The sequence below is a fragment of the Maylandia zebra genome, linkage group LG3, assembly GCF_041146795.1.
Source record: "Maylandia zebra isolate NMK-2024a linkage group LG3, Mzebra_GT3a, whole genome shotgun sequence".
Taxonomy (NCBI): domain Eukaryota; kingdom Metazoa; phylum Chordata; class Actinopteri; order Cichliformes; family Cichlidae; genus Maylandia; species Maylandia zebra.
Window position 1 is genome coordinate 51,182,724 of NC_135169.1, and position 24,554 is coordinate 51,207,277.

Consider the following 24,554-nt stretch of genomic DNA (forward strand, 5'->3'; position numbering starts at 1 on the left):
TACACCACATCAGGGCCTGTGGCTGCTGGCTGAGGCCACCTACACCACACCAGGGCATTAGTTGCTATTGAGGCCAATTACACCACACCAGGGTCTGTGACTCTTGCTCAGGCCACTTACACCACACCAGGGCCTGTGGCACTGGCTGAGGCCACTTACACCACACCAGGGCCTGTGGCTGCTGGCTGAGGCCACTTACACCACACCAGGGCCTGTGGCTGCTGGCTGAGGTCACTTACACCACACCAGGGCCTGTGGCTGCTGGCTGAGGGCACTTACACCACACCAGTGCCTGTGGCTTCTGGCTGAGGCCACTTACACCACACCAGGGCCTGTGGCTCTTGCTCAGGCCACTTACACCACACCAGGGCCTGTGGCTGCTGGCTGAGGCCACTTACACCACACCAGGGCCTGTGGCTCTTGCTCAGGCCACTTACACCACACCAGGGCCTGTGGCACTGGCTGAGGCCACTTACACCACACCAGGGCCTGTGGCTGCTGGCTGAGGCCACTTACACCACACCAGGGCCTGTGGCTGCTGGCTGAGGTCACTTACACCACACCAGGGCCTGTGGCTGCTGGCTGAGGGCACTTACACCACACCAGTGCCTGTGGCTTCTGGCTGAGGCCACTTACACCACACCAGGGCCTGTGGCTGCTGGCTCAGGCCACTTACACCACACCAGAGCCTGTGGCTGCTGGCTGAGGCCACTTACACCACACCAGGGCCTGTGGCTGCTGGCTGAGGCCACTTACACCACACCAGTGCCTGTGGCTGCTGGCTGAGGCCACTTACACCACACCAGGGCATTAGTTGCTATTGAGGCCCCTTACACCACACCAGGGCCTGTGGCACTGGCTGAGGCCACTTACACCACACCAGGGCCTGTGGCTGCTGGCTGAGGCCACCTACACCACACCAGGGCATTAGTTGCTATTGAGGCCAATTACACCACACCAGGGTCTGTGGCTCTTGCTCAGGCCACTTACACCACACCAGGGCCTGTGGCACTGGCTGAGGCCACTTACACTACACCAGGGCCTGTGGCTCTGGCTGAGGCCACTTACACCACACCAGGGCCTGTGGCTGCTGGCTGAGGCCACTTACACCACACCAGGGCCTGTGGCTGCTGGCTGAGGCCACTTACACCACACCAGGGCCTGTGGCTGCTGGCTGAGGCCACTTACACCACACCAGGGCCTGTGGCTGCTGGCTGAGGCCACTTACACCACACCAGTGCCTGTGGCTTCTGGCTGAGGCCACTTACACCACACCAGGGCCTGTGGCTCTTGCTCAGGCCACTCACATCACACCAGGCCCTGCGCTTCTGGCCGAGGCCATCTTCACCAAACCAGGCCCTGTGTTGCTAGCTGTGGCCATGTACAACACACCAGGCCCTGTGCTGGTTCCTGAGGCCATCTTCAACAATCCAGGGCCTGTGCTGTTAGATAAATGCTAAACTGAGCCTTTGGGTTAGGGTATTATGCAAACATGCAGGTATGGTTAAAGGATTGTCTTCGTAACTTCAGGTACTTGCCACCTAATCAGTTGAATCCATAAATTGAGACATTGTGCTGGGGCCAGCAGCTTACGGCCATACCACCCTGAGCATGCCCGACCTCGTCTGATCTCGGAAGCTAAGCAGGGCTGGGCTTGGTTAGTACTTGCATGGGAGACTACCTGGGAATACCTGGTGCTGTAAGCCTTTCATTTTCATGTCATTGAACCGCTTTTGATCCAGAGAAGGGGTGTATTAAAAGACCAAAAGCAGCTGCCCATTAATGAGGGCACATTAACGACATTGATTTTGGCTCTTTTCCAATGTCTTGTGCTGCTAGCTGATGCCACCTACACCACACCAGGGCCTGAGTGACCGGCTGGGGCCACTTACACCACATCAGGGCCTGTGGCTGCTGGCTGAGGCCACCTACACCACACCAGGGCATTAGTTGCTATTGAGGCCAATTACACCACACCAGGGTCTGTGACTCTTGCTCAGGCCACTTACACCACACCAGGGCCTGTGGCACTGGCTGAGGCCACTTACACCACACCAGGGCCTGTGGCTGCTGGCTGAGGCCACTTACACCACACCAGGGCCTGTGGCTGCTGGCTGAGGGCACTTACACCACACCAGTGCCTGTGGCTTCTGGCTGAGGCCACTTACACCACACCAGGGCCTGTGGCTCTTGCTCAGGCCACTTACACCACACCAGGGCCTGTGGCTGCTGGCTGAGGCCACTTACACCACACCAGGGCCTGTGGCTCTTGCTCAGGCCACTTACACCACACCAGGGCCTGTGGCACTGGCTGAGGCCACTTACACCACACCAGGGCCTGTGGCTGCTGGCTGAGGCCACCTACACCACACCAGGGCATTAGTTGCTATTGAGGCCAATTACACCACACCAGGGTCTGTGACTCTTGCTCAGGCCACTTACACCACACCAGGGCCTGTGGCACTGGCTGAGGCCACTTACACCACACCAGGGCCTGTGGCTGCTGGCTGAGGCCACTTACACCACACCAGGGCCTGTGGCTGCTGGCTGAGGTCACTTACACCACACCAGGGCCTGTGGCTGCTGGCTGAGGGCACTTACACCACACCAGTGCCTGTGGCTTCTGGCTGAGGCCACATACACCACACCAGGGCCTGTGGCTGCTGGCTCAGGCCACTTACACCACACCAGGGCCTGTGGCTGCTGGCTGAGGCCACTTACACCACACCAGGGCCTGTGGCTGCTGGCTGAGGCCACTTACACCACACCAGTGCCTGTGGCTGCTGGCTGAGGCCACTTACACCACACCAGGGCATTAGTTGCTATTGAGGCCACTTACACCACATCAGGGCCTTTGGCACTGGCTGAGGCCACTTACACCACACCAGGGCCTGTGGCTGCTGGCTGAGGCCACCTACACCACACCAGGGCATTAGTTGCTATTGAGGCCCCTTACACCACACCAGGGCCTGTGGCACTGGCTGAGGCCACTTACACCACACCAGGGCCTGTGGCTGCTGGCTGAGGCCACCTACACCACACCAGGGCATTAGTTGCTATTGAGGCCAATTACACCACACCAGGGTCTGTGGCTCTTGCTCAGGCCACTTACACCCCACCAGGGCCTGTGGCACTGGTTGAGGCCACTTACACTATACCAGGGCCTGTGGCTCTGGCTGAGGCCACTTACACCACACCAGGGCCTGTGGCTGCTGGCTGAGGCCACTTACACCACACCAGGGCCTGTGGCTGCTGGCTGAGGCCACTTACACCACACCAGGGCCTGTGGCTGCTGGCTGAGGCCACTTACACCACACCAGGGCCTGTGGCTGCTGGCTGAGGCCACTTACACCACACCAGGGCCTGTGGCTGCTGGCTGAGGCCACTTACACCACACCAGTGCCTGTGGCTTCTGGCTGAGGCCACTTACACCACACCAGGGCCTGTGGCTCTTGCTCAGGCCACTCACATCACACCAGGCCCTGCGCTTCTCGCCGAGGCCATCTTCACCAAACCAGGCCCTGTGCTTCTTGCTGTGGCCATGTACAACACACCAGGCCCTGTGCTGGTTCCTGAGGCCATCTTCAACAATCCAGGGCCTGTGCTGTTAGATAAATGCTAAACTGAGCCTTTGGGTTAGGGTATTATGCAAACATGCAGGTATGGTTAAAGGATTGTCTTCGTAACTTCAGGTACTTGCCACCTAATCAGTTGAATCCATAAATTGAGACATTGTGCTGGGGCTAGCAGCTTACGGCCATACCACCCTGAGCACGCCCGACCTCGTCTAATCTCGGAAGCTAAGCAGGGCTGGGCTTGGTTAGTACTTGGATGGGAGACTGCCTGGGAATACCTGGTGCTATAAGCCTTTCATTTTCATGTCATTGAACCGCTTTTGATCCAGAGAAGGGGTGTATTAAAAGACCAAAAGCAGCTGCCCATTAATGAGGGCACATTAACGACATTGCTTTTGGGTGTTTTCCAATGTCTTGTGCTGCTAGCTGATGCCACCTACACCACACCAGGGCCTGAGTGACCGGCTGGGGCCACTTACACCACATCAGGGCCTGTGGCTGCTGGATGAGGCCACTTACACCACACCAGGGCCTGTGGCTGCGGGCTGAGGCCACTTACACCACACCAGGGCATTAGTTGCTATTGAGGCCAATTACACCACACCAGGGTCTGTGGCTCTTGCTCAGGCCACTTACACCACACCAGGGCCTGGGGCTGCTGGCTGAGGCCACTTACACCACACCAGGGCCTGTGGCTGCTGGCTGAGGCCACCTACACCACACCAGGGCATTAGTTGCTATTGAGGCCAATTACACCACACCAGGGTCTGTGACTCTTGCTCAGGCCACTTACACCACACCAGGGCCTGTGGCACTGGCTGAGGCCACTTACACCACACCAGGGCCTGTGGCTGCTGGCTGAGGCCACTTACACCACACCATGGCCTGTGGCTGCTGGCTGAGGCCACTTACACCACACCAGGGCCTGTGGCTGCTGGCTGAGGCCACTTACACCACACCAGGGCCTGTGGCTGCTGGCTGAGGGCACTTACACCACACCAGTGCCTGTGGCTCTTGCTCAGGCCACTTACACCACACCAGGGCCTGTGGCTGCTGGCTGAGGCCACTTACACCACACCAGGGCCTATGGCTGCTGGCTGAGGGCACTTACACCACACCAGTGCCTGTGGCTGTTGGCTGAGGCCACTTACACCACACCAGGGCATTAGTTGCTATTGAGGCCCCTTACACCACACCAGGGCCTGTGGCACTGGCTGAGGCCACTTACACCACACCAGGGCCTGTGGCTGCTGGCTGAGGGCACTTACACCACACCAGTGCCTGTGGCTTCTGGCTGAGGCCACTTACACCACACCAGGGCCTGTGGCTCTTGCTCAGGCCACTTACACCACACCAGGGCCTGTGGCTGCTGGCTGAGGCCACTTACACCACACCAGGGCCTGTGGCTCTTGCTCAGGCCACTTACACCACACCAGGGCCTGTGGCACTGGCTGAGGCCACTTACACCACACCAGGGCCTGTGGCTGCTGGCTGAGGCCACCTACACCACACCAGGGCATTAGTTGCTATTGAGGCCAATTACACCACACCAGGGTCTGTGACTCTTGCTCAGGCCACTTACACCACACCAGGGCCTGTGGCACTGGCTGAGGCCACTTACACCACACCAGGGCCTGTGGCTGCTGGCTGAGGCCACTTACACCACACCAGGGCCTGTGGCTGCTGGCTGAGGTCACTTACACCACACCAGGGCCTGTGGCTGCTGGCTGAGGGCACTTACACCACACCAGTGCCTGTGGCTTCTGGCTGAGGCCACTTACACCACACCAGGGCCTGTGGCTGCTGGCTCAGGCCACTTACACCACACCAGGGCCTGTGGCTGCTGGCTGAGGCCACTTACACCACACCAGTGCCTGTGGCTGCTGGCTGAGGCCACTTACACCACACCAGGGCATTAGTTGCTATTGAGGCCCCTTACACCACACCAGGGCCTGTGGCACTGGCTGAGGCCACTTACACCACACCAGGGCCTGTGGCTGCTGGCTGAGGCCACCTACACCACACCAGGGCATTAGTTGCTATTGAGGCCAATTACACCACACCAGGGTCTGTGGCTCTTGCTCAGGCCACTTACACCACACCAGGGCCTGTGGCTCTGGCTGAGGCCACTTACACCACACCAGGGCCTGTGGCTGCTGGCTGAGGCCACTTACACCACACCAGGGCCTGTGGCTGCTGGCTGAGGCCACTTACACCACACCAGGGCCTGTGGCTGCTGGCTGAGGCCACTTACACCACACCAGGGCCTGTGGCTGCTGGCTGAGGCCACTTACACCACACCAGTGCCTGTGGCTTCTGGCTGAGGCCACTTGCACCACACCAGGGCCTGTGGCTCTTGCTCAGGCCACTCACATCACACCAGGCCCTGCGCTTCTGGCCGAGGCCATCTTCACCAAACCAGGCCCTGTGCTGCTAGCTGTGGCCATGTACAACACACCAGGCCCTGTGCTGGTTCCTGAGGCCATCTTCAACAATCCAGGGCCTGTGCTGTTAGATAAATGCTAAACTGAGCCTTTGGGTTAGGGTATTATGCAAACATGCAGGTATGGTTAAAGGATTGTCTTCGTAACTTCAGGTACTTGCCACCTAATCAGTTGAATCCATAAATTGAGACATTGTGCTGGGGCCAGCAGCTTACGGCCATACCACCCTGAGCACGCCCGACCTCGTCTGATCTCGGAAGCTAAGCAGGGCTGGGCTTGGTTAGTACTTGGATGGGAGACTACCTGGGAATACCTGGTGCTGTAAGCCTTTCATTTTCATGTCATTGAACCGCTTTTGATCCAGAGAAGGGGTGTATTAAAATACCAAAAGCAGCTGCCCATTAATGAGGGCACATTAACGACATTGCTTTTGGCTCTTTTCCAATGTCTTGTGCTGCTAGCTGATGCCACCTACACCACACCAGGGCCTGAGTGACCGGCTGGGGCCACTTACACCACATCAGGGCCTGTGGCTGCTGGCTGAGGTCACTTACACCACACCAGGGCCTGTGGCTGCTGGCTGAGGGCACTTACACCACACCAGTGCCTGTGGCTTCTGGCTGAGGCCACTTACACCACACCAGGGCCTGTGGCTGCTGGCTGAGGCCACTTACACCACACCAGGGCCTGTGGCTGCTGGCTGAGGGCACTTACACCACACCAGTGCCTGTGGCTGCTGGCTGAGGCCACTTACACCACACCAGGGCATTAGTTGCTATTGAGGCCCCTTACACCACACCAGGGCCTGTGGCACTGGCTGAGGCCACTTACACCACACCAGGGCCTGTGGCTGCTGGCTGAGGCCACCTACACCACACCAGGGCATTAGTTGCTATTGAGGCCAATTACACCACACCAGGGTCTGTGACTCTTGCTCAGGCCACTTACACCACACCAGGGCCTGTGGCACTGGCTGAGGCCACTTACACCACACCAGGGCCTGTGGCTGCTGGCTGAGGCCACTTACACCACACCAGGGCCTGTGGCTGCTGGCTGAGGTCACTTACACCACACCAGGGCCTGTGGCTGCTGGCTGAGGGCACTTACACCACACCAGTGCCTGTGGCTTCTGGCTGAGGCCACATACACCACACCAGGGCCTGTGGCTGCTGGCTCAGGCCACTTACACCACACCAGGGCCTGTGGCTGCTGGCTGAGGCCACTTACACCACACCAGGGCCTGTGGCTGCTGGCTGAGGCCACTTACACCACACCAGTGCCTGTGGCTGCTGGCTGAGGCCACTTACACCACACCAGGGCATTAGTTGCTATTGAGGCCACTTACACCACATCAGGGCCTTTGGCACTGGCTGAGGCCACTTACACCACACCAGGGCCTGTGGCTGCTGGCTGAGGCCACCTACACCACACCAGGGCATTAGTTGCTATTGAGGCCCCTTACACCACACCAGGGCCTGTGGCACTGGCTGAGGCCACTTACACCACACCAGGGCCTGTGGCTGCTGGCTGAGGCCACCTACACCACACCAGGGCATTAGTTGCTATTGAGGCCAATTACACCACACCAGGGTCTGTGGCTCTTGCTCAGGCCACTTACACCCCACCAGGGCCTGTGGCACTGGTTGAGGCCACTTACACTATACCAGGGCCTGTGGCTCTGGCTTAGGCCACTTACACCACACCAGGGCCTGTGGCTGCTGGCTGAGGCCACTTACACCACACCAGGGCCTGTGGCTGCTGGCTGAGGCCACTTACACCACACCAGGGCCTGTGGCTGCTGGCTGAGGCCACTTACACCACACCAGGGCCTGTGGCTGCTGGCTGAGGCCACTTACACCACACCAGGGCCTGTGGCTGCTGGCTGAGGCCACTTACACCACACCAGTGCCTGTGGCTTCTGGCTGAGGCCACTTACACCACACCAGGGCCTGTGGCTCTTGCTCAGGCCACTCACATCACACCAGGCCCTGCGCTTCTCGCCGAGGCCATCTTCACCAAACCAGGCCCTGTGCTTCTTGCTGTGGCCATGTACAACACACCAGGCCCTGTGCTGGTTCCTGAGGCCATCTTCAACAATCCAGGGCCTGTGCTGTTAGATAAATGCTAAACTGAGCCTTTGGGTTAGGGTATTATGCAAACATGCAGGTATGGTTAAAGGATTGTCTTCGTAACTTCAGGTACTTGCCACCTAATCAGTTGAATCCATAAATTGAGACATTGTGCTGGGGCCAGCAGCTTACGGCCATACCACCCTGAGCACGCCCGACCTCGTCTAATCTCGGAAGCTAAGCAGGGCTGGGCTTGGTTAGTACTTGGATGGGAGACTTCCTGGGAATACCTGGTGCTATAAGCCTTTCATTTTCATGTCATTGAACCGCTTTTGATCCAGAGAAGGGGTGTATTAAAAGACCAAAAGCAGCTGCCCATTAATGAGGGCACATTAACGACATTGCTTTTGGCTGTTTTCCAATGTCTTGTGCTGCTAGCTGATGCCACCTACACCACACCAGGGCCTGAGTGACCGGCTGGGGCCACTTACACCACATCAGGGCCTGTGGCTGCTGGATGAGGCCACTTACACCACACCAGGGCCTGTGGCTGCGGGCTGAGGCCACTTACACCACACCAGGGCATTAGTTGCTATTGAGGCCAATTACACCACACCAGGGTCTGTGGCTCTTGCTCAGGCCACTTACACCACACCAGGGCCTGGGGCTGCTGGCTGAGGCCACTTACACCACACCAGGGCCTGTGGCTGCTGGCTGAGGCCACCTACACCACACCAGGGCATTAGTTGCTATTGAGGCCAATTACACCACACCAGGGTCTGTGACTCTTGCTCAGGCCACTTACACCACACCAGGGCCTGTGGCACTGGCTGAGGCCACTTACACCACACCAGGGCCTGTGGCTGCTGGCTGAGGCCACTTACACCACACCAGGGCCTGTGGCTGCTGGCTGAGGCCACTTACACCACACCATGGCCTGTGGCTGCTGGCTGAGGCCACTTACACCACACCAGGGCCTGTGGCTGCTGGCTGAGGCCACTTACACCACACCAGGGCCTGTGGCTGCTGGCTGAGGGCACTTACACCACACCAGTGCCTGTGGCTCTTGCTCAGGCCACTTACACCACACCAGGGCCTGTGGCTGCTGGCTGAGGCCACTTACACCACACCAGGGCCTATGGCTGCTGGCTGAGGGCACTTACACCACACCAGTGCCTGTGGCTGTTGGCTGAGGCCACTTACACCACACCAGGGCATTAGTTGCTATTGAGGCCCCTTACACCACACCAGGGCCTGTGGCACTGGCTGAGGCCACTTACACCACACCAGGGCCTGTGGCTGCTGGCTGAGGCCACCTACACCACACCAGGGCATTAGTTGCTATTGAGGCCAATTACACCACACCAGGGTCGGTGGCTCTTGCTCAGGCCACTTACACCACACCAGGGCCTGTGGCACTGGCTGAAGTCACTTACACCACACCAGGGCCTGTGGCTGCTGGCTGAGGCCACTTACACCACACCAGTGCCTGTGGCTTCTGGCTGAGGCCACTTACACCACACCACGGCCTTATTTGCTTCTGAGGCCACTTACACCACATCAGGGCCTGTGGCTCTGGATGAGGCCACTTACACCACACCAGGGCCTTAGTTGCTATTGAGGCCAATTACACCACACCAGGGCCTGTGGCTCTTGCTCAGGCCACTTACACCACACCAGGGCCTGTGGCTGCTGGCTGAGGCCACTTACACCACACCAGTGCCTGTGGCTTCTGGCTGAGGCGACTTACACCACACCAAGGCCTGTGGCTGCTGGCTGAGGCCACTTACACCACACCAGGGTCTGTGGCTCTTGCTCAGGCCACTTACACCACACCAGGGCCTGTGGCTCCTGGCTGAGGCCACATACACCACAATACGGCCTTATTTGCTTCTGAGGCCACTTACACCACACCAGGGCCTGTGGCTGCTGGCTGAGGCCACCTACACCACACCAGGGCCTGAGTGACCGGCTGGGGCCACTTACACCACATCAGGGCCTGTGGCTCTGGCTGAGGCCACTTACACCACACCAGGGCCTGTGGCTGCTGGCTGAGGGCACTTACACCACACCAGGGCCTGTGGCTGCTGGCTGAGGCCACCTACACCACACCAGGGCCTTAGTTGCTATTGAGGCCAATTACACCACACCAGGGTCTGTGGCTCTGGCTGAGGCCACTTACACCACACCAGGGCCTGTGGCTGCTAGCTGATGCCACCTACACAACACCAGGGCCTAAGTGACCGGCTGGGGCCACTTACACCACATCAGGGCCTGTGGCTCTGGCTGAGGCCACTTACACCACACCAAGGCCTGTGGCTGCTGGCTGAGGCCACCTACACCACACCAGGGCCTTAGTTGCTATTGAGGCCAATTACACCACACCAGGGTCTGTGGCTCTTGCTCAGGCCACTTACACCACACCAGGGCCTGTGGCTGCTGGCTGAGGCCACTTACACCACACAAGGGCCTGTGGCTGCTGGCTGAGGCCACCTACACCACACCAGGGCCTGTGGCTGCTGGCTGAGACCACTTACACCACACCAGGGCCTGTGGCTCTTGCTCAGGCCACTTACACCACACCAGGGCCTGTGGCTCTTGCTCAGGCCACTCATATCACACCAGGCCCTGTGCTTCTGGCCGAGGCCATCTTCACCAAACCAGGCCCTGTGCTTCTTGCTGTGGCCATCTACAACACACCAGGCCCTGTGCTTGTTCCTGAGGCCATCTTCAACAATCCAGGGCCTGTGCTGTTAGATAAATGCTAAACTGAGCCTTTGGGTTAGGGTATTATGCAAACATGCAGGTATGGTTAAAGGATTGTCTTCGTAACTTCAGGTACTTGCCACCTAATCAGTTGAATCCATAAATTGAGACATTGTGCTGGGGCCAGCAGCTTACGGCCATACCACCCTGAGCACGCCCGACCTCGTCTGATCTCGGAAGATAAGCATGGCTGGGCTTGGTTAGTACTTGGATGGGAGACTACCTGGGAATACCTGGTGCTGTAAGCCTTTCTTTTTCATGTCATTGAACCGCTTTTGATCCAGAGAAGGGGTGTATTAAAAGACCAAAAGCAGCTGCCCATTAATGAGGGCACATTAACGACACTGCTTTTGGCTGTTTTCCAATGTCTTGTGCTGCTAGCTGATGCCACCTACACCACACCAGGGCCTGAGTGACCGGCTGGGGCCACTTACACCACATCAGGGCCTGTGGCTGCTGGCTGAGGCCACTTACACCACACCAGGGCCTGTGGCTGCTGGCTGAGGCCACTTACACCACACCAGGGCATTAGTTGCTATTGAGGCCAATTACACCACACCAGGGTCTGTGGCTCTTGCTCAGGCCACTTACACCACACCAGGGCCTGTGGCACTGGCTGAGGCCACTTACACCACACCAGGGCCTGTGGCTGCTGGCTGAGGCCACTTACACCACACCAGGGCCTGTGGCTGCTGGCTGAGGCCACTTACACCACACCAGGGCCTTAGTTGCTATTGAGGCCACTTACACCACACCAGGGCCTGTGGCTGCTGGCTGTGGCCATGTACACCACACCAGGGCCTGTGGCTGCTGGCTGAGGCCACATACACCACACCAGGGCCTTAGTTGCTATTGAGGCCAATTACACCACACCAGGGCCTGTGGCACTGGCTGAGGCCACTTACACCACACCAGGGCCTGTGGCTGCTGGCTGAGGCCACTTACACCACACCAGGGCCTGTGGCTGCTGGCTGAGGCCATCTACACCACACCAGGGCCTGTGGCTCTTGCTCAGGCCACTCATATCACACCAGACCCTGTGCTTCTGGCCGAGGCCATCTTCACCCAACCAGGCCCTGTGCTGCTAGCTGTGGCCATGTACAACACACCAGGCCCTGTGCTGGTTCCAGAAGCCATCTTCAACAATCCAGGGCCTGTGCTGTTGGATAAATGCCAAACTGAGCCTTTGGGTTAGGGTATTATGCAAACATGCAGTTATGGTTATAGGATTGTCTTCGTAACTTCAGGTACTTGCCACCTAATCACTTGAATCCATAAATTGAGACATTGTGCTGGGGCCAGCAGCTTACGGCCATACCACCCTGAGCACGCCCGACCTCGTCTGATCTCGGAAGCTAAGCAGGGCTGGGCTTGGTTAGTACTTGGATGGGAGACTGCCTGGGAATACCTGGTGCTGTAAGCCTTTCATTTTCATGTCATTGAACTGCTTTTGATCCAGAGAAGGGGTGTATTAAAAGACCAAAAGCAGCTGCCCATTAATGAGGGCACATTAACGACACTGCTTTTGGCTTTTTTCCAATGTCTTGTGCTGCTAGCTGATGCCACCTACACCACACCAGGGCCTGAGTGACCGGCTGGGGCCACTTACACCACATCAGGGCCTGTGGCTCTGGCTGAGGCCACTTACACCACACCAGGGCCTGTGGCTGCTGGCTGAGGCCACCTACACCACACCAGGGCCTGTGGCTGCTGGCTGAGGCCACCTACACCACACCAGGGCATTAGTTGCTATTGAGGCCAATTACACCACACCAGGGTCTGTGGCTCTTGCTCAGGCCACTTACACCACACCAGGGCCTGTGGCACTGGCTGAGGCCACTTACCCTACACCAGGGCCTGTGGCTCTGGCTGAGGCCACTTACACCACACCAGGGCCTGTGGCTGCTGGCTGAGGCCACTTACACCACACCAGGGCATTAGTTGCTATTGAGGCCAATTACACCACACCAGGGTCTGTGGCTCTTGCTCAGGCCACTTACACCACACCAGGGCCTGTGGCACTGGCTGAGGCCACTTACACCACACCAGGGCCTGTGGCTGCTGGCTGAGGCCACCTACACCACACCAGGGCATTAGTTGCTATTGAGGCCAATTACACCACACCAGGGTCTGTGACTCTTGCTCAGGCCACTTACACCACACCAGGGCCTGTGGCACTGGCTGAGGCCACTTACACCACACCAGGGCCTGTGGCTGCTGGCTGAGGCCACTTACACCACACCAGGGCCTGTGGCTGCTGGCTGAGGTCACTTACACCACACCAGGGCCTGTGGCTGCTGGCTGAGGGCACTTACACCACACCAGTGCCTGTGGCTTCTGGCTGAGGCCACTTACACCACACCAGGGCCTGTGGCTCTTGCTCAGGCCACTTACACCACACCAAGGCCTGTGGCTGCTGGCTGAGGCCACTTACACCACACCAGGGCCTGTGGCTCTTGCTCAGGCCACTTACACCACACCAGGGCCTGTGGCACTGGCTGAGGCCACTTACACCACACCAGGGCCTGTGGCTGCTGGCTGAGGCCACCTACACCACACCAGGGCATTAGTTGCTATTGAGGCCAATTACACCACACCAGGGTCTGTGACTCTTGCTCAGGCCACTTACACCACACCAGGGCCTGTGGCACTGGCTGAGGCCACTTATACCACACCAGGGCCTGTGGCTGCTGGCTGAGGCCACTTACACCACACCAGGGCCTGTGGCTGCTGGCTGAGGTCACTTACACCACACCAGGGCCTGTGGCTGCTGGCTGAGGGCACTTACACCACACCAGTGCCTGTGGCTTCTGGCTGAGGCCACTTACACCACACCAGGGCCTGTGGCTGCTGGCTCAGGCCACTTACACCACACCAGGGCCTGTGGCTGCTGGCTGAGGCCACTTACACCACACCAGGGCCTGTGGCTGCTGGCTGAGGCCACTTACACCACACCAGTGCCTGTGGCTGCTGGCTGAGGCCACTTACACCACACCAGGGCATTAGTTGCTATTGAGGCCCCTTACACCACACCAGGGCCTGTGGCACTGGCTGAGGCCACTTACACCACACCAGGGCCTGTGGCTGCTGGCTGAGGCCACTTACACCACACCAGGGCCTGTGGCTGCTGGCTGAGGTCATCTACACCACACCAGGGCCTGTGGCTGCTGGCTGAGGGCACTTACACCACACCAGTGCCTGTGGCTTCTGGCTGAGGCCACTTACACCACACCAGGGCCTGTGGCTCTTGCTCAGGCCACTTACACCACACCAGGGCCTGTGGCTGCTGGCTGAGGCCACTTACACCACACCAGGGCCTGTGGCTCTTGCTCAGGCCACTTACACCACACCAGGGCCTGTGGCACTGGCTGAGGCCACTTACACCACACCAGGGCCTGTGGCTGCTGGCTGAGGCCACCTACACCACACCAGGGCATTAGTTGCTATTGAGGCCAATTACACCACACCAGGGTCTGTGACTCTTGCTCAGGCCACTTACACCACACCAGGGCCTGTGGCACTGGCTGAGGCCACTTACACCACACCAGGGCCTGTGGCTGCTGGCTGAGGCCACTTACACCACACCAGGGCCTGTGGCTGCTGGCTGAGGTCACTTACACCACACCAGGGCCTGTGGCTGCTGGCTGAGTGCACTTACACCACACCAGTGCCTGTGGCTTCTGGCTGAGGCCACTTACACCACACCAGGGCCTGTGGCTGCTGGCTCAGGCCACTTACACCACACCAGGGCCTGTGGCTGCTGGCTGAGGCCACTTACACCACACCAGGGCCTGTGGCTGCTGGCTGAGGCCACTTACACCACACCAGTGCCTGTGGCTGCTGGCTGAGGCCACTTACACCACACCAGGGCATTAGTTGCTATTGAGGCCCCTTACACCACACCAGGGCCTGTGGCACTGGCTGAGGCCACTTACACCACACCAGGGCCTGTGGCTGCTGGCTGAGGCCACCTACACCACACCAGGGCATTAGTTGCTATTGAGGCCAATTACACCACACCAGGGTCTGTGGCTCTTGCTCAGGCCACTTACACCACACCAGGGCCTGTGGCACTGGCTGAGGCCACTTACACTACACCAGGGCCTGTGGCTCTGGCTGAGGCCACTTACACCACACCACGGCCTGTGGCTGCTGGCTGAGGCCACTTACACCACACCAGGGCCTGTGGCTGCTGGCTGAGGCCACTTACACCACACCAGGGCCTGTGGCTGCTGGCTGAGGCCACTTACACCACACCAGGGCCTGTGGCTGCTGGCTGAGGCCACTTACACCACACCAGTGCCTGTGGCTTCTGGCTGAGGCCACTTGCACCACACCAGGGCCTGTGGCTCTTGCTCAGGCCACTCACATCACACCAGGCCCTGCGCTTCTGGCCGAGGCCATCTTCACCAAACCAGGCCCTGTGCTGCTAGCTGTGGCCATGTACAACACACCAGGCCCTGTGCTGGTTCCTGAGGCCATCTTCAACAATCCAGGGCCTGTGCTGTTAGATAAATGCTAAACTGAGCCTTTGGGTTAGGGTATTATGCAAACATGCAGGTATGGTTAAAGGATTGTCTTCGTAACTTCAGGTACTTGCCACCTAATCAGTTGAATCCATAAATTGAGACATTGTGCTGGGGCCAGCAGCTTACGGCCATACCACCCTGAGCATGCCCGACCTCGTCTGATCTCGGAAGCTAAGCAGGGCTGGGCTTGGTTAGTACTTGGATGGGAGACTACCTGGGAATACCTGGTGCTGTAAGCCTTTCGTTTTCATGTCATTGAACCGCTTTTGATCCAGAGAAGGGGTGTATTAAAAGACCAAAAGCAGCTGCCCATTAATGAGGGCACATTAACGACATTGCTTTTGGCTCTTTTCCAATGTCTTGTGCTGCTAGCTGATGCCACCTACACCACACCAGGGCCTGAGTGACCGTCTGGGGCCACTTACACCACATCAGGGCCTGTGGCTGCTGGCTGAGGTCACTTACACCACACCAGGGCCTGTGGCTGCTGGCTGAGGGCACTTACACCACACCAGTGCCTGTGGCTTCTGGCTGAGGCCACTTACACCACACCAGGGCCTGTGGCTCTTGCTCAGGCCACTTACACCACACCAGGGCCTGTGGCTGCTGGCTGAGGCCACTTACACCACACCAGGGCCTGTGGCTGCTGGCTGAGCGCACTTACACCACACCAGTGCCTGTGGCTGCTGGCTGAGGCCACTTACACCACACCAGGGCATTAGTTGCTATTGAGGCCCCTTACACCACACCAGGGCCTGTGGCACTGGCTGAGGCCACTTACACCACACCAGGGCCTGTGGCTGCTGGCTGAGGCCACCTACACCACACCAGGGCATTAGTTGCTATTGAGGCCAATTACACCACACCAGGGTCTGTGACTCTTGCTCAGGCCACTTACACCACACCAGGGCCTGTGGCACTGGCTGAGGCCACTTACACCACACCAGGGCCTGTGGCTGCTGGCTGAGGTCACTTACACCACACCAGGGCCTGTGGCTGCTGGCTGAGGGCACTTACACCACACCAGTGCCTGTGGCTTCTGGCTGAGGCCACATACACCACACCAGGGCCTGTGGCTGCTGGCTCAGGCCACTTACACCACACCAGGGCCTGTGGCTGCTGGCTGAGGCCACTTACACCACACCAGGGCCTGTGGCTGCTGGCTGAGGCCACTTACACCACACCAGTGCCTGTGGCTGCTGGCTGAGGCCACTTACACCACACCAGGGCATTAGTTGCTATTGAGGCCACTTACACCACATCAGGGCCTTTGGCACTGGCTGAGGCCACTTACACCACACCAGGGCCTGTGGCTGCTGGCTGAGGCCACCTACACCACACCAGGGCATTAGTTGCTATTGAGGCCAATTACACCACACCAGGGTCTGTGGCTCTTGCTCAGGCCACTTACACCCCACCAGGGCCTGTGGCACTGGTTGAGGCCACTTACACTATACCAGGGCCTGTGGCTCTGGCTGAGGCCACTTACACCACACCAGGGCCTGTGGCTGCTGGCTGAGGCCACTTACACCACACCAGGGCCTGTGGCTGCTGGCTGAGGCCACTTACACCACACCAGGGCCTGTGGCTGCTGGCTGAGGCCACTTACACCACACCAGGGCCTGTGGCTGCTGGCTGAGGCCACTTACACCACACCAGGGCCTGTGGCTCTTGCTCAGGCCACTCATATCACACCAGACCCTGTGCTTCTGGCCGAGGCCATCTTCACCCAACCAGGCCCTGTGCTGCTAGCTGTGGCCATGTACAACACACCAGGCCCTGTGCTGGTTCCAGAAGCCATCTTCAACAATCCAGGGCCTGTGCTGTTGGATAAATGCCAAACTGAGCCTTTGGGTTAGGGTATTATGCAAACATGCAGTTATGGTTATAGGATTGTCTTCGTAACTTCAGGTACTTGCCACCTAATCACTTGAATCCATAAATTGAGACATTGTGCTGGGGCCAGCAGCTTACGGCCATACCACCCTGAGCACGCCCGACCTCGTCTGATCTCGGAAGCTAAGCAGGGCTGGGCTTGGTTAGTACTTGGATGGGAGACTGCCTGGGAATACCTGGTGCTGTAAGCCTTTCATTTTCATGTCATTGAACTGCTTTTGATCCAGAGAAGGGGTGTATTAAAAGACCAAAAGCAGCTGCCCATTAATGAGGGCACATTAACGACACTGCTTTTGGCTCTTTTCCAATGTCTTGTACTGCTAGCTGATGCCACCTACACCACACCAGGGCCTGAGTGACCGGCTGGGGCCACTTACACCACATCAGGGCCTGTGGCTCTGGCTGAGGCCACTTACACCACACCAGGGCCTGTGGCTGCTGGCTGAGGCCACTTACACCACACCAGGGCCTGTGGCTGCTGGCTGAGGCCACCTACACCACACCAGGGCATTCGTTGCTATTGAGGCCAATTACACCACACCAGGGTCTGTGGCTCTTGCTCAGGCCACTTACACCACACCAGGGCCTGTGGCACTGGCTGAGGCCACTTACACTACACCAGGGCCTGTGGCTCTGGCTGAGGCCACTTACACCACACCAGGGCCTGTGGCTGCTGGCTGAGGCCACTTACACCACACCAGGGCCTGTGGCTGCTGGCTGAGGCCACTTACACCACACCAGGGCCTGTGGCTGCTGGCTGAGGCCACTTACACCACACCAGGGCCTGTGGCTGCTGGCTGAGGCCACTTACACCACACCAGTGCCTGTGGCTTCTGGCTGAGGCGACTTACACCACACCAGGGCCTGTGGCTGCTGGCTGAGGGCACTTACACCACACCAGTGCCTGTGGCTTCTGGCTGAGGCCACTTACACCACACCAGGGCCTGTGGCTCTGGCTGAGGCCACTTACACCACATCAGGGCCTGTGGCTGCTGGATGAGGCGACTTACACCACACCAAGGCCTGTGGCTGCTGGCTGAGGCCACTTACACCACACCAGGGCCTTAGTTGCTATTGAGGCTACTTACACCACACCAGGGCCTGTGGCTGCTGGCTGAGGCCACATACACCACACCACGGCCTTATTTGCTTCTGAGGCCACTTACACCACACCAGGGCCTGTGGCTGCTGGCTGAGGCCACATACACCACACCAGGGCCTTAGTTGCTATTGAGGCCAATTACACCACACCAGGGCCTGTTGCTCTTGCTCAGGCCACTTACACCACACCAGGGCCTGTGGCTCTTGCTCAGGCCACTTACTCCACACCAGGGCCTGTGGCTCTTGCTCAGGCCACTCATATCACACCAAGCCCTGTGCTTCTGGCCGAGGCCATCTTCACCAAACCAGGCCCTGTGCTGCTAGCTGTGGCCATGTACAACACACCAGGCCCTGTTCTGGTTCCTGAGGCCATCTTCAACAATCCAGGGCCTGTGCTGTTGGATAAATGCTAAACTGAGCCTTTGGGTTAGGGTATTATGCAAACATGAAGGTATGGTTATAGGATTGTCTTCGTAACTTCAGGTACTTGCCACCTAATCAGTTGAATCCATAAATTGAGACATTGTGCTGGGGCCAGCAGCTTACGGCCATACCACCCTGAGCACGCCCGACCTCGTCTGATCTCGGAAGCTAAGCAGGGCTGGGCTTGGTTAGTACTTGGATGGGAGACTTCCTTGGAATACCTGGTGCTGTAAGCCTTTCATTTTCATGTCATTGAACCGCTTTTGATCCAGAGAAGGGGTGTATTAAAAGACCAAAAGCAGCTGCCCATTAATGAGGGCACATTAACGACATTGCTTTTGGCTGTTTTCCAATGTCTTGTGCTGCTAGCTGATGCCACTTACACCACACCAGGGCCTGAGTGACCGGCTGGGGCCACTTACACCACATCAGGGCCTGTGGTTGCTGGCTGAGGCCACTTACACCACACCAGGGCCTGTGGCTGCTGGCTGAGGCCACCTACACCACACCAGGGCCTTACTTGCTATTGAGGCCAATTACACCACACCAGGGTCTGTGGCTCTTGCTCAGGCCACTTACACCACACCAGGGCCTGTGGCTGCTGGATGAGGCGACTTACACCACACCAAGGCCTGTGGCTGCTGGATGAGGCCACTTACACCACACCAGGGCCTTAGTTGCTATTGAGGCCACTTACACCACACCAGGGCCTGTGGCTCTGGCTGAGGCCACTTACACCACACCACGGCCTTATTTGCTTCTGAGGCCACTTACACCACACCAGGGCCTGTGGCTCTGGCTGAGGCCACTTACACCACACCAGGGCCTGTGGCTCTTGCTCAGGCCACTTACTCCACACCAGGGCCTGTGGCTCTTGCTCAGGCCACTCATATCACACCAGGCCCTGTGCTTCTGGCCGAGGCCATCTTCACCAAACCAGGCCCTGTGCTGCTAGCTGTGACCATGTACAACACACCAGGCCCTGTTCTGGTTCCTGAGGCCATCTTCAACAATCCAGGGCCTGTGCTGTTGGATAAATGCTAAACTGAGCCTTTGGGTTAGGGTATTATGCAAACATGCAGGTATGGTTATAGGATTGTCTTCGTAACTCCAGGTACTTGCCACCTAATCACTTGAATCCATAAATTGAGACATTGTGCTGTGGCCAGCAGCTTAGGGCCATACCACCCTGAGCATGCCCGACCACGTCTGATCTCGGAAGCTAAGCAGGGCTGTGCTTGGTTAGTACTTGGATGGGAGACTTCCTTGGAATACCAGGTGCTGTAAGCCTTTCATTTTCATGTCTTTGAACCGCTTTTGATCCAGAGAAGGGGTGTATTAAAAGACCAAAAGCAGCTGCCCATTAATGAGGGCACATTAACGACATTGCTTTTGGCTGTTTTCCAATGTCTTGTGCTGCTAGCTGATGCCACCTACACCACACCAGGGCCTGAGTGACCGGCTGGGGCCACTTACACCACATCAGGGCCTGTGGCTGCTGGCTGAGGCCACTTACACCACACCAGGGCCTGTGGCTGCTGGCTGAGGCCACTTACACCACACCAGGGCATTAGTTGCTATTGAGGCCAATTACACCACACCAGGGTCTGTGGCTCTTGCTCAGGCCACTTACACCACACCAGGGCCTGTGGCACTGGCTGAGGCCACTTACACCACACCAGGGCCTGTGGCTGCTGGCTGAGGCCACTTACACCACACCAGGGCCTGTGGCTGCTGGCTGAGGCCACTTACACCACACCAGGGCCTGTGGCTGCTGGCTGAGGGCACTTACACCACACCAGTGCCTGTGGCTTCTGGCTGAGGCCACTTACACCACACCAGGGCCTGTGGCTCTTGCTCAGGCCACTTACACCACACCAGGGCCTGTGGCTGCTGGCTGAGGGCACTTACACCACACCAGTGCCTGTGGCTGCTGGCTGAGGGCACTTACACCACACCAGTGCCTGTGGCTGCTGGCTGAGGCCACTTACACCACACCAGGGCATTAGTTGCTATTGAGGCCACTTACACCACACCAGGGCCTGTGGCTGCTGGCTGAGGCCACATACACAACACCAGGGCCTTAGTTGCTATTGAGGCCAATTACACCACACCAGGGCCTGTGGCACTGGCTGAGGCCACTTACACCACACCAGGGCCTGTGGCTGCTGGCTGAGGCCACTTACACCACACAATGGCCTGTGGCTGCTGGCTGAGGCCACCCACACCACACCAGGGCCTGTGGCTGCTGGCTGAGGCCACATACACCACACCACGGCCTTATTTGCTTCTGAGGCCACTTACACCACACCAGGGCCTGTGGCTGCTGGCTGAGGCCACATACACCACACCAGGGCCTTAGTTGCTATTGAGGCCAATTACACCACACCAGGGCCTGTTGCTCTTGCTCAGGCCACTTACACCACACCAGGGCCTGTGGCTCTTGCTCAGGCCACTTACTCCACACCAGGGCCTGTGGCTCTTGCTCAGGCCACTCATATCACACCAGGCCCTGTGCTTCTGGCCGAGGCCATCTTCACCAAACCAGGCCCTGTGCTGCTAGCTGTGGCCATGTACAACACACCAGGCCCTGTTCTGGTTCCTGAGGCCATCTTCAACAATCCAGGGCCTGTGCTGTTGGATAAATGCTAAACTGAGCCTTTGGGTTAGGGTATTATGCAAACATGCAGGTATGGTTATAGGATTGTCTTCGTAACTTCAGGTACTTGCCACCTAATCAGTTGAATCCATAAATTGAGACATTGTGCTGGGGCCAGCAGCTTACGGCCATACCACCCTGAGCACGCCCGACCTCGTCTGATCTCGGAAGCTAAGCAGGGCTGGGCTTGGTTAGTACTTGGATGGGAGACTTCCTTGGAATACCTGGTGCTGTAAGCCTTTCATTTTCATGTCATTGAACCGCTTTTGATCCAGAGAAGGGGTGTATTAAAAGACCAAAAGCAGCTGCCCATTAATGAGGGCACATTAACGACATTGCTTTTGGCTGTTTTCCAATGTCTTGTGCTGCTAGCTGATGCCACTTACACCACACCAGGGCCTGAGTGACCGGCTGGGGCCACTTACACCACATCAGGGCCTGTGGTTGCTGGCTGAGGCCACTTACACCACACCAGGGCCTGTGGCTGCTGGCTGAGGCCACCTACACCACACCAGGGCCTTACTTGCTATTGAGGCCAATTACACCACACCAGGGTCTGTGGCTCTTGCTCAGGCCACTTACACCACACCAGGGCCTGTGGCTGCTGGATGAGGCGACTTACACCACACCAAGGCCTGTGGCTGCTGGATGAGGCCACTTACACCACACCAGGGCCTTAGTTGCTATTGAGGCCACTTACACCACACCAGGGCCTGTGGCTCTGGCTGAGGCCACTTACACCACACCACGGCCTTATTTGCTTCTGAGGCCACTTACACCACACCAGGGCCTGTGGCTCTGGCTGAGGCCACTTACACCACACCAGGGCCTGTGGCTCTTGCTCAGGCCACTTACTCCACACCAGGGCCTGTGGCTCTTGCTCAGGCCACTCATATCACACCAGGCCCTGTGCTTCTGGCCGAGGCCATCTTCACCAAACCAGGCCCTGTGCTGCTAGCTGTGACCATGTACACCACACCAGGGCATTAGTTGCTATTGAGGCCAATTACACCACACCAGGGTCTGTGGCTCTTGCTCAGGCCACTTACACCACACCAGGGCCTGTGGCACTGGCTGAGGCCACTTACACCACACCAGGGCCTGTGGCTGCTGGCTGAGGCCACTTACACCACACCAGGGCCTGTGGCTGCTGGCTGAGGCCACTTACACCACACCAGGGCCTGTGGCTGCTGGCTGAGGCCACTTACACCACACCAGGGCCTGTGGCTGCTGGCTGAGGCCACTTACACCACACCAGGGCCTGTGGCTGCTGGCTGAGGCCACTTACACCACACCAGGGCCTGTGGCTTCTGGCTGAGGCCACTTACACCACACCAGGGCCTGTGGCTCTTGCTCAGGCCACTTACACCACACCAGGGCCTGTGGCTGCTGGCTGAGGGCACTTACACCACACCAGGGCCTGTGGCTGCTGGCTGAGGCCACATACACAACACCAGGGCCTTAGTTGCTATTGAGGCCAATTACACCACACCAGGGCCTGTGGCACTGGCTGAGGCCACTTACACCACACCAGGGCCTGTGGCTGCTGGCTGAGGCCACTTACACCACACAATGGCCTGTGGCTGCTGGCTGAGGCCACCCACACCACACCAGGGCCTGTGGCTGCTGGCTGAGGCCACATACACCACACCACGGCCTTATTTGCTTCTGAGGCCACTTACACCACACCAGGGCCTGTGGCTGCTGGCTGAGGCCACATACACCACACCAGGGCCTTAGTTGCTATTGAGGCCAATTACACCACACCAGGGCCTGTTGCTCTTGCTCAGGCCACTTACACCACACCAGGGCCTGTGGCTCTTGCTCAGGCCACTTACTCCACACCAGGGCCTGTGGCTCTTGCTCAGGCCACTCATATCACACCAGGCCCTGTGCTTCTGGCCGAGGCCATCTTCACCAAACCAGGCCCTGTGCTGCTAGCTGTGGCCATGTACAACACACCAGGCCCTGTTCTGGTTCCTGAGGCCATCTTCAACAATCCAGGGCCTGTGCTGTTGGATAAATGCTAAACTGAGCCTTTGGGTTAGGGTATTATGCAAACATGCAGGTATGGTTATAGGATTGTCTTCGTAACTTCAGGTACTTGCCACCTAATCAGTTGAATCCATAAATTGAGACATTGTGCTGGGGCCAGCAGCTTACGGCCATACCACCCTGAGCACGCCCGACCTCGTCTGATCTCGGAAGCTAAGCAGGGCTGGGCTTGGTTAGTACTTGGATGGGAGACTTCCTTGGAATACCTGGTGCTGTAAGCCTTTCATTTTCATGTCATTGAACCGCTTTTGATCCAGAGAAGGGGTGTATTAAAAGACCAAAAGCAGCTGCCCATTAATGAGGGCACATTAACGACATTGCTTTTGGCTGTTTTCCAATGTCTTGTGCTGCTAGCTGATGCCACTTACACCACACCAGGGCCTGAGTGACCGGCTGGGGCCACTTACACCACATCAGGGCCTGTGGTTGCTGGCTGAGGCCACTTACACCACACCAGGGCCTGTGGCTGCTGGCTGAGGCCACCTACACCACACCAGGGCCTTACTTGCTATTGAGGCCAATTACACCACACCAGGGTCTGTGGCTCTTGCTCAGGCCACTTACACCACACCAGGGCCTGTGGCTGCTGGATGAGGCGACTTACACCACACCAAGGCCTGTGGCTGCTGGATGAGGCCACTTACACCACACCAGGGCCTTAGTTGCTATTGAGGCCACTTACACCACACCAGGGCCTGTGGCTCTGGCTGAGGCCACTTACACCACACCACGGCCTTATTTGCTTCTGAGGCCACTTACACCACACCAGGGCCTGTGGCTCTGGCTGAGGCCACTTACACCACACCAGGGCCTGTGGCTCTTGCTCAGGCCACTTACTCCACACCAGGGCCTGTGGCTCTTGCTCAGGCCACTCATATCACACCAGGCCCTGTGCTTCTGGCCGAGGCCATCTTCACCAAACCAGGCCCTGTGCTGCTAGCTGTGACCATGTACACCACACCAGGGCATTAGTTGCTATTGAGGCCAATTACACCACACCAGGGTCTGTGGCTCTTGCTCAGGCCACTTACACCACA

The 24,554-nt window shown here is 58.2% G+C and overlaps 10 non-coding genes and 2 pseudogenes across 10 annotated transcripts; all 12 read left to right on the forward strand.

Moving 5' to 3' along the window:
* Positions 1–1,587: 1,587 nt before the first annotated feature.
* LOC143417336 (5S ribosomal RNA) lies at positions 1,588–1,706 on the forward strand. Its single transcript, XR_013097557.1, has one exon. It is a non-coding gene; the product is annotated as a 5S ribosomal RNA (ribosomal RNA).
* A 2,043-nt stretch (positions 1,707–3,749) lies between these two features.
* Positions 3,750–3,868, forward strand: LOC143417528 (5S ribosomal RNA; annotated as a pseudogene).
* A 2,360-nt stretch (positions 3,869–6,228) lies between these two features.
* LOC143417946 (5S ribosomal RNA) lies at positions 6,229–6,347 on the forward strand. Its single transcript, XR_013098094.1, has one exon. It is a non-coding gene; the product is annotated as a 5S ribosomal RNA (ribosomal RNA).
* Positions 6,348–8,274: 1,927 nt separating this feature from the next.
* Positions 8,275–8,393, forward strand: LOC143417512 (5S ribosomal RNA). Its single transcript, XR_013097734.1, has one exon. It is a non-coding gene; the product is annotated as a 5S ribosomal RNA (ribosomal RNA).
* A 2,590-nt stretch (positions 8,394–10,983) lies between these two features.
* Positions 10,984–11,102, forward strand: LOC143417334 (5S ribosomal RNA). Its single transcript, XR_013097555.1, has one exon. It is a non-coding gene; the product is annotated as a 5S ribosomal RNA (ribosomal RNA).
* Positions 11,103–12,158: 1,056 nt separating this feature from the next.
* On the forward strand, positions 12,159–12,277 carry LOC143417625 (5S ribosomal RNA). Its single transcript, XR_013097771.1, has one exon. It is a non-coding gene; the product is annotated as a 5S ribosomal RNA (ribosomal RNA).
* Positions 12,278–15,503: 3,226 nt separating this feature from the next.
* Positions 15,504–15,622, forward strand: LOC143417907 (5S ribosomal RNA). Its single transcript, XR_013098055.1, has one exon. It is a non-coding gene; the product is annotated as a 5S ribosomal RNA (ribosomal RNA).
* A 1,729-nt stretch (positions 15,623–17,351) lies between these two features.
* Positions 17,352–17,470, forward strand: LOC143417626 (5S ribosomal RNA). Its single transcript, XR_013097772.1, has one exon. It is a non-coding gene; the product is annotated as a 5S ribosomal RNA (ribosomal RNA).
* A 1,450-nt stretch (positions 17,471–18,920) lies between these two features.
* LOC143417947 (5S ribosomal RNA) lies at positions 18,921–19,039 on the forward strand. The gene has a single exon (XR_013098095.1). It is a non-coding gene; the product is annotated as a 5S ribosomal RNA (ribosomal RNA).
* A 935-nt stretch (positions 19,040–19,974) lies between these two features.
* LOC143417567 (5S ribosomal RNA) lies at positions 19,975–20,093 on the forward strand (annotated as a pseudogene).
* Positions 20,094–21,582: 1,489 nt separating this feature from the next.
* LOC143417948 (5S ribosomal RNA) lies at positions 21,583–21,701 on the forward strand. Its single transcript, XR_013098096.1, has one exon. It is a non-coding gene; the product is annotated as a 5S ribosomal RNA (ribosomal RNA).
* A 1,918-nt stretch (positions 21,702–23,619) lies between these two features.
* On the forward strand, positions 23,620–23,738 carry LOC143417949 (5S ribosomal RNA). The gene has a single exon (XR_013098097.1). It is a non-coding gene; the product is annotated as a 5S ribosomal RNA (ribosomal RNA).
* Positions 23,739–24,554: the final 816 nt, after the last annotated feature.